At 46.8% G+C, this 14637-nt stretch overlaps 1 pseudogene; it reads left to right on the plus strand.

Moving 5' to 3' along the window:
- The window catches only part of LOC123061244 (protein translocase subunit SECA1, chloroplastic-like), a 50705-nt pseudogene that overhangs the window by 990 nt on the left and 35078 nt on the right, over positions 1 to 14637 (plus strand).

Raw genomic sequence — 14637 nt, forward strand, 5'->3', positions numbered from 1 at the left:
CAGTGTCATTCCTGTACATTGTCGTGAGTTAGTTTGGTATAAATGTTGATGGTACATATCTCTAAAATATAATATGGAATGCAATGTACAGGCACAACAAATGATGTGTTTAAATACAACTAGCCAATAATAGTGAAAAATTGTGTGAAGTACAATCTGAAGTTATGTGATGTGCTACACAGAAAAACATTAGTAAAATATCCTGTAGGCATATTTACAAATGTTTCTCAATAGTTGTAAAATGATTATTCAACATATATGTAATACAGGTAAAAGTTAGAATCCAATGTTAAGTTGCATATTTAATTATTCATTTGTTCTGACATCATTGGTTATTTTAGTATTTTCTGCAACTCAAGACTTTGATCATGAAGTTCCATACAGTATTTTTCTTTGTCAAATCAGCTTGCAAGGCAGTATAGAATAAATAACATTTCTAAATATGAACACAAATATCATGGCTGCATAGTACTTTGTCCCATATTAATTGTCGCTCGAACGGATGAGACAGACGGAGTAGTTTAGAAGCTGGTAAACGTATGTTTATATGTATAGATGGATGGAAGCTTCTGGTGTTGATAAGTGGGGACAGCATCCTAGAGTGATTTTGTAAATATCAGATTATGCCATAATTTGATATGCCATGACAAGGTCAAGGAAGTTGAACGTAACGTGCAACAAACGGACATAGAAATAACCTAAACAGCAACAAGAACATAGAAATAACTTAGCAACAAATGAACATAGAAATAACCTAGAAAGTAGAGTCTGCAACTGGTAATATTCTTGTCGCACGAGCCCACAGAGGATATTTAGGATTGTGAGCAACCAGCCCTAGCCTCAACCTCTTCACTGTCAGCACTGACGTTGTTTGCAGCTCCACCAAAAGAAGAGTGGCTGCCTGCCCCATGCCACTGCTTGCAGATGCCATTCCCTAGCTAGTAAGGTAGCAAGCAAGGAAGCAACAATAGCAGTTCAGCAGCAACTCAATTACTCGACAGAAACATCTAGCATATGCAACAAGCCAACAACAGCAGCAAGCAACTCAACAGCAGCAGGTATACAACAACAGCATGTGAGGTAGCATCAAGCCAGTAACGGCAGTGGCAGGTGGCAGCAAGTCAGCAGACAGCAAGCACTTGAACATTGAGGAGAACTGTCGGGAAAATTACCTTGCTTGCCGCCGGGAGATTCAGCGACGGGCAGTGGTGGCGCACTCGTGCATGGGATCGCGGGAGTCGGGACTGGATCGAGCTGCCCTGGTCGATTGAGGACTGGGACCTATCTAGGGTTGGGCTTTCCTCGAAATAGGCTTTCGCCCCCCTTTATAAATAAAGGCACAAACGGCCGAACTGATACAAAGTGGAGGAAACCCTCAACAAAGCAGGCCAAAAGAAAAATACAACAACATCCGAGCGAGTGGCACAAGTGCCCTTAACCCGAAGCCGCACAAGAAAACAGGAGACGCCACACCTAACAAGACGCCCAAAACTATTGAACAAGAGTGAAACCGCGTCGCCACTGAGAAAACCATCGGACCCTGTAGCACGGAACACACCGAGCATCTCCGGAAGGGGCCGACTCACCGTAGAGTCCTCCCCCCTCGCTCCGGGCCGAGGAGCGCCGCTCCTGCCAGGAGATCGCAAGGACCGAGAACGATAATCATAGGGATACGTCTAACAGATAGGAGACCATCGGGACCACCCCACGCCATATATTGGGTGCCACATGTCAGGAAAAAGGCAAGCCCGAAGCCGCTGGCAAGCTGCAACCGAAATGAGCCGGGGTTCCGCAACGACACCCCTAAGAGGGTGATGACACCACGCGCCACCGTCGTCGAGTCCGAAGGACGGACAAGGGTTTTCACCCCGGAGCCCAGGCAACACGAGGAGACCCACAACAACGCCCCCTGGAGGGAAGTGATGCCCGTAGCCGTCATCGTCGCCGGCACTGACGCGCAGAGCTTTTGCTCGGCCCTCACAAATGCCCTACACAGTACCAAGATTGCCGACCCAACCCGAGAGGGTTGGGCTTTACTAGGCTGCACTGATACTCGGGGATACACATATTGCCGCATATCCAGGGATCCCCGTATCTCTAGTGTTCTATACACTGATACGACAGAGTCTGCCGTATATGTGCTTTTTAGGGAATAACATGTAACAAGGATAGATGTTATTTGATTTCATAACATACAAATAGTAGAACCTCATTTTAAAAATTGAAGAACTCGGGAACTATATGACTACTTTGCCACTTCATTATTGAAAAATGTGATAACTCAAAAACATCTCCAAATGTGAGCTTCTCCCACATCTATATTCCTCAGTAGAAATATTTTGATGGTTTTGAAGCGCAACAGGATAACTAAATGTGAGCTTCTCCCAACTATTTTCCTCAGTAGCTACTAGCCTACTACAGTGTTTGTCTGAAAACTGCAAAAGTACTTTGTTCTATGATATATTCAACATGCCAACATGTCAACTGCTGAAAAAAGATATTTCAAGGTGGAAATATTTTGATGGTTTCTCGGCTATTGCAGGAAGCATTTGCTGTTGTGAGGGAGGCTTCCAATAGAGTTCTTGGTCTTCGCCCCTTTGATGTACAGTTGATTGGTGGGATGGTTCTGCATAAGGGGGAGATTGCAGAAATGAAGACTGGAGAGGGGAAGACACTCGTGGCTATCCTGCCACAGCGTACTTAAATGCATTAAGTGGTAAAGGAGTCCATGTTGTCACAGTAAATGATTATCTTGCCAGACGTGACTGTGAGTGGGTTGGTCAAGTTCCCCGCTTTCTAGGACTGCAAGTTGGACTAATTCAACGTATGTGATCACTCCACGTTGTTCATTATTGTTGTTTGTGCCATCTCCAAATTGCACACTTTGTTCAGTATCCACCTTAATACGCCAAACATAATTAAGGTACTAACGTACCAACTGAACTCTTGTGAATGAAATGAGTTGCTCGTGGAAGTACTGATATGCGTGATAAAAGAACAAAAATACCCAATAATTGTACATGTCTGGTCAGAAAACACATGACAATTGAGATAGATTTTTACTTGTCTGTTCCAGAAAACGCATGCCAAACAAGATGGATGTTTAGCTGATTGTAGTATTATTCTGAGTCCGTTAGCCTGTCACTGCTGCTACGCAACAACTTCATGTGCCCATCAAGCACTTATTTTTGAGTTCTCTCTTTTTCTGGCATCATTTATTGATTTCCTTTATTTGTTATTGATGTTTGTTGAACAGTTGGTCTTTGTTTTGGCAGAGAACATGACACCGGAGCAAAGGAGGGAAAATTACTTGTGCGATATTACTTATGTCACAAATAGTGAGCTTGGATTTGATTATCTAAGAGATAACCTTGCGATGGTAGGCCTCTTCCTTTGTGGACAATGTTTATCAATGTTTGATCGCATGCTTGCCTTTTAAGTTTGGGTAAAATGCACCAGAGGTCCTTACAGTATTTCCTGCGTCAACTAGGCCGTATAACTACGAAAATGCACATTTGAGCACTAAAAGTGGATAAATGGTTCACCATTGGTCCTACCCAAGTCTAACCTCATGGCCCGTTGTCAAATATGTTGTTGAAATGTATATGTGGATTGCCTGGCCCTTTTCATCAGTTCGAACTTTTGGTTGCGTTGTCTAGTGCATGAAGCTTAACATGGTATCAGAGCCTAAGGTCTTGAGTTCAAGTCTTGACTTTCGCAATTTATCCAAAAAATGTTGTTCCCCCTCCGTGTCCACGTATGGGCCTCTTGAGCCATATCACATGTTGACTTCCCGCGTCACATTTGAGGGGGTGTTGAAGTGTATATGTGGATTGCGTAGCCCTTTCCATCAGTTCTCGGACTTTTGGTTGCGTCGGCTAGTGCATGAAGCTTAACATGGTATCAGGGCCTAAGGACTTGGGTTCAAGTCCCGACTCCCACAATTTATCCAAAAATTGTTGTAACGCCTTTTGTGTCCACGTATAGGTCCCTTGAGCATACTCCGAGACTATTTATGTGTTACTTCCCGCATCATACGTGAGAAGGGTGATGAAATGTATATGTGGCCCTTTCCATTAGTTTGAACTTTTGGTTGCCTTGGCTAGTGCATGAAGCTTAACATGCTAGTGTATATGTGGATTGCCTAGTCCTTTCCCTCGGTTCGGATTTTTGGTTGCGTTGGCTAGTGCATGAAGCTTAACATGGTATCGGAGCCTAAGGTCTCGAGTTCAAGTCCTGGCTTTTGCGATTTATCTGAAAATTGTTGTTGCCCCCTCTGTGTCCAGGTATAGGCCTCTTGAGCCATACCTCTGAGTCTATTCACATGCCAACTTGCGAATAGATCCGAAGGTGGTGAGTTGGACAGCTAGGGACGACAGCTCTTGCCGTCGTCGTTGTCGGCAGCCAGGGCGACGTCCACCACAAGGCCGATCCCCGGCCTGGTCCTGCTTCGTAGGTCCTCGGCAAGCGTGGCGACTGAGCATGAGCGCCTTGGGATCGAGCAGCGACATTGGGCTCTGCTCTGACTCTCGTCCAGCGAGCGTGCGTACCAGTTGTGAGCCCGATGAACAGCCGCTGCACACCGGACATCATGCCACCGCTGCAGGGCCTGACCTCTCCACCGCATGTGAAGCCCGGGCCATGGTCAAGTACTATCCTGCGCAGCATCACCGCCCATCAGAGCCTGCCAATCACCTGAAACGGGGGATAAAGAACATGAAAAAAGGTCACATCCATAACAAGTTCTCCTATCTCAACGTCCACGCGAGCATGTGCACCATCCACAAGAAGTAGGTGACTGTGACATAGCGCACAACATTAGCACGGGACCACGGAATTACAATAGACTATTGTGTGATTGTGCAAAATATTACCTACATTGCATTTCAATGCTCCACGCGGGCAGGTCAGACCTGAGTAGGACCTGCGATGAATCACCTATCCTTTTGGGGACTTAAATGTGCATTTTCATACTTATAGGACTGAGCTGACACCCCCGGAATACTTTTAGGACCTTGGGTGCATTTTACTCTCAAGTTTTAAGGACCACTATTTCATTTCTTCCTGTTCTCTCAGGTTCACAGCTTCTGCACTTAACCGAATCTTTATTTGCAGACTGTAGATGAGCTTGTCTTGAGGAACTTTAATTACTGTGTGATAGATGAAGTTGATTCAATCCTTGTTGATGAAGCACGGACACCTCTTATAATATCAGGCCTGGCTGAAAAGCCAAGTGACCGGTATTACAAAGCAGCAAAAATAGCTGAAGCTTTTGAACAAGATATTCATTATACTGTGAGCACAATCAATTCTTACTCTTTTGTTACTGCATATTTCTTATCCCTGTAGAATCTCAGAATGAATGTTCTGTTCTAGATAGATCATGCAACAGCCAACAGATCATTTTAACTGAACAATGTAAAATACAACAAGAACAACAACAAAAACAACAGCAGCCTTTTGTCCCAGGCAAGTTGGGGTATGCTAGATATGGAACCCAACAGAAACATATGGAAACCAAAAAAGTGAAATATAGAAAAAAGTAAACTAAGAATAAAAGAGTAAATTAAGGTTCCGGCACATGGATTGCTGATCTCCATGCAGTCCTATCATGAGCCAAATTTCCAGGTACATTCCAATCCTTCAAATACCTCTTTACCGCCTCCCACCATGTCAACTTTGGTTGCCCCTGTCCCTCTTAGTATTTTTGCTACCCTTTAGAATCCCACTATTAACTGGTGCTTCTGGAGGCCCTTGTAGGATATGTCCAAACCACCTTACTCGCTGTTGGACACACTTCTCTTAATTTGGTGCCACCCTACCCTATCATGTATTACCTCATTCCTATTTTTTGTCCTTGTATGGCCACACACACCATAGCATGCACAATCTGTAATGCTCATTTGTCAGGTGTGTTGTCTTTTAGTGTGCCAACGTTCTGCTCCATATAGCATCACAATTTTGATTGTCGTCCTAGAGAACTTACCTTTCAGCTTTTATGGGACCTTCTTGTCACAGAAATGGCAGATGCTTGCCACCACTTCATCCACCTTTTGCTTTGATCCTGTGGCTAACATCTGTTAAGCAAGGTTTTCCCGCTCTTTCCTTAGAAGGACCACTGCACTTCCCCTTTGAGCTTCCACCATTTTGTTCTTGTGATTTTGGCACCTTTGTCCCGCATAACACAAGTGCGAAGTAGAAATTAGCCACCGCAAGCTTATGCTATGCCTGCACACACTTCCCAGGGTATCACCTTGAGAGAATTCCTTATTTGACACTCCCTTAAAATCATGTTCCTTATTTGACACTGGAAAAAATTTCTTCCCTATATGACCTATAGTCTTAATTTCTTTCCCTATATGACACTCTAGTTCATTTTGTACACATGAAAAGACCTTTTTACTCCTGTACATAATGTGACCAGAAATATGCAGCATTGAGCCTAATTATGAAAAATTCGTTTCTGAGAGTGAGCACAGCTGAACATGTTATCTCCTCCGTTGGTCTTTTTCGGGATGCGTGTGTATTCTGTATTCCTGAGCCTGAGCGCATGCATCCAATGTATTTAGAACGTATTCAGCTGTGGGTCTAGTTTCATGCAGTATGGTTTGTGAGTGCGACGTCGATCGACATTGATCATTGACGCTCTTAGCATTGGAGAAAAGAGGAAGAAACCAAGGCGGGGACCAAGTCCACGAGTAGGTGTGTGTGGGCGAGGTGGCCACTCCGGGCTCCGGCCGTGTTGCGGTTGCTATCCGGCCGGCTGACTCTGTCCGCCCACCCCGCCGCTCATCCAGGGGAAAATTCCTAAACGTAGTAGACTTGACCTGATTTTTTACCGGCCGGCCTAAATCAACAGACTCTTCGAAAGTGCGGGGGGTCAAACCAAACCACATGCTTTCTTGAGGTCAAATGTTTACGTGACCTTGCACGTACGCACCTACTTACGTACGGTGCTCCTCGTGTTGCACAGTTGCATGGTGATGCATGCTGGTGTGCTCCCATATTTAACAAAATGTAGCATGGATCATTTCCACAGATATGCTACTGCAGGTATACAATCTAACCAGAACAGTAGCAAATCGACTGGCATGACAATACCAGCATATCTGATGTCACAATACGAGGAAGAAGGCTTTGTGAGCCGAACACGGTGAACCATGGGGCCACCTGTAAGTGTGTGTGCGCATGTAGGATAAGTAGAGACCGTTGGCTTAGCGTGTGGGGTGTGAAATGAGTTGTATCTGAACTTTTCATCTCCTTTCTCTGAATCTCACCAACCCCTCTTCCTCTCCCACCTGTATCCTCTCTCCCGTCCCGAATTCTTGCCGTATCCTGGCATGATCAATTGAGTGAACGAATCTGGACATACAGTGAAGTTGGTGTTTTGTGCTGGAGAGGGGATCGATTAACTGAGATGGGATACCGGAAAAATAGATTGAGGGAGGTGGGAAACCAAGAAATCGATCGGAAGTGAGATGGACGGGTTGTGGCGCCGGAACACCCCCCCCCCCCCCCCCAAACCTGGGCTCCTGATACCATGTTAGAGGAGCAACTTATCTGTTTGCATAGGCCAAGGGGCAAATATATAGTACAGGAGACTTGGGATACAAGGAATGAAATCTAGACTAATAGGAATACGTATGGACACCTACACCAGTACTCCTTAACGCTCTGTAAGCACCCCGTCATCACGCTTCAGCCTCACAACTTTATTCTTTTACCGAAAAAGGCTTTTGCCCCGCTTTATATATAATAAAGCAACCACCAGAGCCACAAGGTCCAACAAAACAACAAGGTTCACGCCGCACACACACGCACAAACTCACATGGTAGCACACACAGGTCCAAAAAGGGGGGTTCTGCTGAGGGCACAACTCAACAAGCCCAAAAAACGAAAAAACACAACAAGCGGCTCATGCGGCATAACCGATGCATGTGGCACACGCAGCACATGAAATCATGTAGCTTGCCTTGAAAGAAACTTGTATTCTCTCCCCATCTTTCACCTGTGTTCTTGTTTGAATACCGGTACTAATATTCACTTACTGTTGTGTGTTGTTATGGGTGGCACTTGTTGCCTTGGCTCTTAACTCTTGTAACAATTGTGCTTCTCCTCTTAATGAAAAGAAGGGTAATTGTTTTTTGCACGTTCTGTAAGAAGTATTCTATTGCTGTTCACTTCAGAATAGTACATTTTTAAAATATACGAGTACATCGCTGATAGATCTTCTCTTTGACCTAGCCATAAATCTGTTCTTGTATTCATACTCCTGTTTACTAGTTTGTGAGCTGCAATCCAATTCGTTCTCTTATAAATATTATTTTTCAGGTTGATGAAAAACAGAGAAATGTTTTACTAACAGAACAAGGCTACGCTGATGCTGAAGAAATACTGGACATAGATGATTTATATGATCCTCGTGAACAATGGGCTTCATATGTTTTAAATGCAATCAAAGCCAAGGAGCTCTTCCTTAGGGATGTGAATTATATTGTTCGTAGCAAGGAGGTGCTTATTGTGGATGAGTTCACAGGTCGAGTTATGGCAGTAAGTATTGCATTATTTTTTCTCCAAACAAAGTAAGTATTGCACTATTATTCTCGGTGCTGTAAGGCAATTTTTGTATAGCCCAAAATTAAGTCAGTGGCTAACTTCACCGAAAAAGGCTTTCGCGCCGCTTTATATATAAAGCAATGACCGACAATAACCCGGTACAAACGCACGCCACCACAACACACGCACACACCCAAGGCAGGATACATAGGCGCTGAGCGCAGCAATACGACCCTTAGCACTACAAGAGCAACCGGGGACTCCAACAGTGACCACGGCACCGCAAAGAAATGAAGCCACATACGACGAACAGTGAGCTCCATGACGATGCCTTCAGGAAGATTACGACACTGGAGTGCCGCCACCGTCCAATCCGAGGATCAGAGTTTCCCCTGGATCCACACAACGGGCAATGAGAGCCGCGACGACGCCTTCAAGAAGGGAACGAGCAACTCCACCGCCGGTTCGTCCGAAGATAGAGCAGGTTTTCAACCCGGCCAACACTCACCGCCACCGAACGCCACACCCCGGCTACCACGCCGCCCACACGGCCATGGCCGCCGGGCAGCACCGAGCGACGGGCCGCTGAGTGCGGTTGTCCAGAAACAGACTGCAGATGGCCTTCCACAAGATGAAGGCGGAGGGATGGTCCTGCGGAACCATACCTTGGAGCTCGTCGGAAATCATGGTGTACAGCCAACGGACGATGCACCAGTCCACCTGTGTCCAGGCGACGTCGTGGCGGCGGTGCTTGGCGTCGACGGAGCCGTCGACGTGGTCGTAGATGCCGTACGACATGAAGAGGGCGTGGAAGAAGGAGCACCAGAGCTTGAACTTGGGAGGGTTGAGGTGGAGGGTGACGGGAATTTGGCCATGGATGTTGAGGGTGAGGATGGTGGAGAGAGGAACAGAGAGGAGGCTGGCTGGGGCGGCAAACGGATTGGAGCTGGAGGAGCCGCCGGAGGTCAGATCAGAGAAGTCCATGGGAGGGAGGCGGAAGCGAGAGGTTCGGATCGGGAGAAAGAATTAGGTATCTGATACCATGTAGTGGAACAGACTAGAACTGGAGCAATCACACGCTGTATTCATTCACAGGAGAGTACATATATATATACCAGTACATAGGCACAACGTGCACACACTAACTGATTAACTAAGTTCCTAGATGCTAGCTGCATGCGATCAGAGTGGAGGAAGGAGCGCAGGCAGTTGGGAGCAGGGACGTGGTCACGTCGGAGCTGCATGGACTGCATGTGCGGATGCATGCGTCCAACACTCAGGGCTTGGCAGAGGAATACGAAATGGGTGCTGTGGTACTGCTGGGTGAGTTGGTGCTGCTTGGCAGAGGAAGCACAGGTGCTGCTGCGTGCTGTACTGCTGATTCTGCTGAGAGCTGCTGGTGCTGGTTGGAGTTGGTGGTGCCGCTGCTGGCTAGCTTGGTGCTGGCGCACGTAGGAGAGGTCTCACAGCCAAGTGAGTGATCCTGGTTGCGGTGTGGCTGTTGATTGCAGAGGAAGGACGTAACCCTGTAGATGGTACATCCAGGAGAAGAGGAGGCGGAGGCAGTCATGGGGACTGAATTTACTGCTGATATAGGGAAACTTGTGTCGCTAATGATTATGAAAGCTGCCGAGGGGTCACCTCCTGCAGGTGGCGCCATTGTTGTGTCCCACACAGATCTGCTTGAGCTCATGCGCAATGATGTCAAGTTGAATGGCGTGAGCAGCTACCTGAGCTGGTCGAGGCGGGCCGACCAGGCAGGCCTTGTTGGTCTTGAAGACAAAGGGTGTGATGGGATATGTCCTTGGAACGGTTGAAGAACCGGTTGGCAAGGAGAGGTCAGAATGGAAAAAGTGGAGTGTCACTGACTCCATGATACTGGCTTGTATGCGCAATTCTCTGATTCCTGCTATTGCAGCGTCTGTTCAGGCATTCTCGAGTGCTTTTGATGTGTGGACCCTGCTGTCCAAAAGGTACTCATGTAGGGGAACTCTGATGCTCATGTCTCAAATTGAAGACAAGATCCATGCTGTGACGAACAATGTGGTGGTGTATGTGAATAAGCTGCAACACCTTTGGGCCGATCTGGATAAGTGTGATCCCCTTTAGCTTCCCCATGCATAATCCATGGAGATTGCCAGGCACACATACAACGCTTGTGTCTCTAGATGAGGACATTGTTGCGATGTCCCAGGAAGAGGTACACCTGCAATCTAGAGGAGATGGAAATGAATCTGCTTACAGAGTGGCTGACCAACGAGGTTCTAGGGATTGTTACAAGTGTGGTCAACTAGGGTATATCAGTCGGATTTGCATAGAACCACCCATAAGAGGCAGAGGGTATAGTGGTGGCAGCAGCAACAGAGGTGGTCGGAATGGGCATGGTGGTTATTGGAATGCTCTCAAGGCAAATGTAGCTACCTCAGCCGAGGTGAAACAGCGAGGACAGGAGACTGCTACTAGTTATGTCAACTTTGTCGATACAAATGAAGGTAAGATTGAACACACATCAATAGCAAAAACAACAACAAAGCCTTTAGTCCCAAACAAGTTGGGGTAGGCTAGAGCTGATACCCATAAGATCTCGAAACCAACTAATGGTTCTGGCACGTGTGATGTAGGGTAGAACCCTAATCGCCCGATCTTTCACGAAAGGAGCGGATCCCGCGAAGAACGCGAAGAACACGAGGAGGGAAACGAGAGAAAACACAAGGGGAAACACAAGAGGAACACTCAAACTAACAAGAACAAGTCACACATGTGCTAGATCCTCGGGTACATAGAACGATACAAGATCCAAAGTCAACAACGGACGATACAAGAGGTAACCGGTTCTTCTCTGTGAGGAGGTCTTGAATCCACGGGGGGATCTTCCCTTAGAAAGGGGGCTTGAATCCAAAGAGATCTTCTCCGAAGAGGTCGCGGTCTCTCACGAGGAGTAGATCCGATGTGGATGAGGGAAGCTCTATCTTTAAGTATGAGCTAAACCAACGCTAACCCTAGCTAGGATGAAAGGGGGGTCTATTTATAGTCTAAGTGCAAAAGGGGGACGAAGTGAAGGGGTACATGGGCCTCGGGCCCGAGTGGCTGCGCGCAGGCAGAGCCGGAAGTTCCGGGGAGGGTCCGGCCTAACCAGAGAGATGGCGCGGTGGAGCTGTGCTGGCATCCGGGGGCCGGAAGGTCCGGGCAGGCCGGAAGTTCCGGCGCCGGAAGGTCCGGGGCGGGATCCGGGCTAACCCAAGAGTTGGCACGCCTGGGCTGGTCGGAGTCGTCAGAGGCCGGAAGCTCCGGGTCGGCCGGAAGGTCCGGGGGCCGGAAGTTCCGGGCTCTGGCCGGAAGTTCCGGGCTGTCCAGAGAGTTGACGCCTGTCTCTTCTTCTTCTCCGTCTTCTCGTCCATCTTCCTCTTCTTCTTGTCCTTGCTCCTTAGCTTCTCTATTGTACCTGAGTATGCACAAAATATTCATATGAGGTAGTAGCCATGCTTCATGCGCATCGAAGTGGAATTTTGAGAGGAGAGATGTCACCTCGGTTTCAAAGGCTCTTGCATGTGATTGAGTCATGGGTCCAGTAGGCACTTGATGAGACGATGGTAGGTCCATGGGGATGACCTTGGGATGCTCCGCATCATCTCCCCTCCCTTGGGGAAGATCCGTCCTCGGATCAAAATCTTCATCACCATGGAAAGGAGAGAGATCTTTGACGTTGAAGATGTCGCTCACGTTGTACTTGTCGCGTGGAAGGTCGACTTGTAAGCGTTGTCGTTGTAGCGTGCAAGCACCTTGAAGGGTCCATCCGCTCGTGGGCGAAGCTTGGATTTGCGTTCTTGTGGGAAGCGGTCCTTGCGAAGGTGTAGCCACACTCGATCACCAATATTGAAGACCATAGGTTGCTTGTTGAAGTTGAGCTTGGTCGCAAGGCGTTGAACTTGGCGCTCGATGGTGTTTCTTGTATCTTCATGCATCTTCTTGAGGAAGTTTTTGCTCGGGCACTCGCGTCCAAGTTTGTGCGCTCTTGAAGAGGTAGAGGTAGAATGTCCAATGGGAACAATGGGTTGAAGCCATAGACGACCTCGAAGGGGGACTTGCCGGTAGTCGAATGTCTTGCTCGGTTGTAGGCGTACTCGGCGATGGGTAGACACTCCTCCCACTCCTTGATGTTCTTCTTGATGAGTACTCGAAGTAGAGCGGAGCGTGTGCGGTTTGTCACCTCCGTTTGGCCGTCGGTTTGAGAATGGTATGCCGTGGAGAAGAGTAGCTTGATTCCGAGCTTGGCGCATAGGGTCTTCCAAAAGTAGCTAAGGAACTTGACGTCGCGGTCCGAGACGATAGTCTTTGGCACTCCATGAAGACGCAAGATTTCCCTACAAAACAAATTTGCAATATGTGAAGCATCTTCTATCTTGTTGCAAGGAATGAAATGAGCCATTTTGGAGAAACGGTCCACGACAACAAAAACGGAATCCTTGTCATTTCGAGTTCTAGGTAAACCAAGCACAAAGTCCATGCTAATATCTTCCCATGGTTGATATGGAATTGGAAGTGGCATATAGAGGCCATGAAATTAGGCTTTAGACTTAGCTTTGCGACATGTAGAACAACGGTTGGTGAAGCGATTGACGTCGTGATGCATCTTGGGCCAAAAGTAGTTCTTGGAGAGCGTAGCAAATGTCTTGTCGCGACCAAAGTGTCCCATTAAGCCTCCTCCATGAGATTCCTGCAAAAGCAACAAACGAAGCGAGGACTCGGGAATGCAAAGTTTGTTAGCTCTCATAAGGTATCCATCTTTGATGTAATATCGATCCCAAGAAGTATGCATCAAACATTTGGCATAAGGAAAGGCAAAAGTTGTATCATGCTCATATAAGTCGTTGATATGCTCGAAGCCAATTACATCTAATTCAAGTTGCATGACAAGCATGCAAATGCGGGAAAGCGCATCCGCTATGATGTTTTCTTTACCCTTGATGTACTTGATGACATAGGGAAAAGAGTCAATGAATTCACTCCATTTAGCATGACGCTTGTTCAACTTAGTTTGATCCTTGAGATACTTGAGGGTCTCATGATCGGTATGAATGATAAACTCATGGGGATGAAGGTAATGTTTCCATTCATGTAAAACGCGGACTAAAGCATATAGCTCTTTGTCATAGATGGGATAGTTGAGTTGCGCTCCAGAAAGTTTCTCACTAAAGTAAGCTATGGGGCGCTTCTCTTGCGTCAACACACCTCCTATGCCATTACCGCTAGCATCGCAATGAATCTCAAAAGGCTTGTCGAAGTTGGGTAAAGCAAGCACGGGAGCATGAGTAAGCAAATTCTTAAGCTCATTGAAAGCAATATCTTGAGATGGTCCCCAAACAAAAGGCGCGTTCTTCTTGCTGAAAGCATGTAAAGGTGAAGCAATGGTGCTAAAATCCTTCACAAATCTACGGTAGAAACCGGCTAAACCAAGAAAACTACGCACTTGTTGCAAATTGGTTGGTTGGGGCCAAGTTTTAATAGCATTGATCTTGGACTCATCTACATGAACACCCTTAGAAGAGACAACAAATCCTAAGAAAACGAGCTTATCAACACCAAAAAGGCATTTCTCCATATTAGCATAGAGACGCTCTTTCCTAAGAGTTTGCAAAACGGTGCGGACATGGGTGACATGCTCTTGGATAGATTTGCTAAACACAAGAATGTCATCGAAGTAAACCACAACAAATATACCAATGTAAGGGCGAAAGACATGATTTATAAGGCGCATAAAAGTGCCCGGTGCTTCCGGGAGACCCATAGGCATGACTAACCACTCATACAAACCAAACTTGGTTTTGAATGCGGTTTTCCATTCATCACCCTCTTGTATGCGGATTTGATAGTAACCACTCTTAAGATCAATTTTGGAAAATATAGTGGCACCGCTAAGTTCATCAAGCATATCATCAAGGCGTGGAATGGGGTACCTATAACGAACAGTGATAGCATTGATAGGTCTACAATCGGAGCACATGCGAAAGCTACCGTCACGTTTTGGCACAAGAATGACCGGTACGACACAAGGGCTCAAACTTTCACGCACATGACCATGG

The sequence above is a fragment of the Triticum aestivum genome, chromosome 3A, assembly GCF_018294505.1.
Source record: "Triticum aestivum cultivar Chinese Spring chromosome 3A, IWGSC CS RefSeq v2.1, whole genome shotgun sequence".
NCBI lineage: Eukaryota > Viridiplantae > Streptophyta > Magnoliopsida > Poales > Poaceae > Triticum > Triticum aestivum.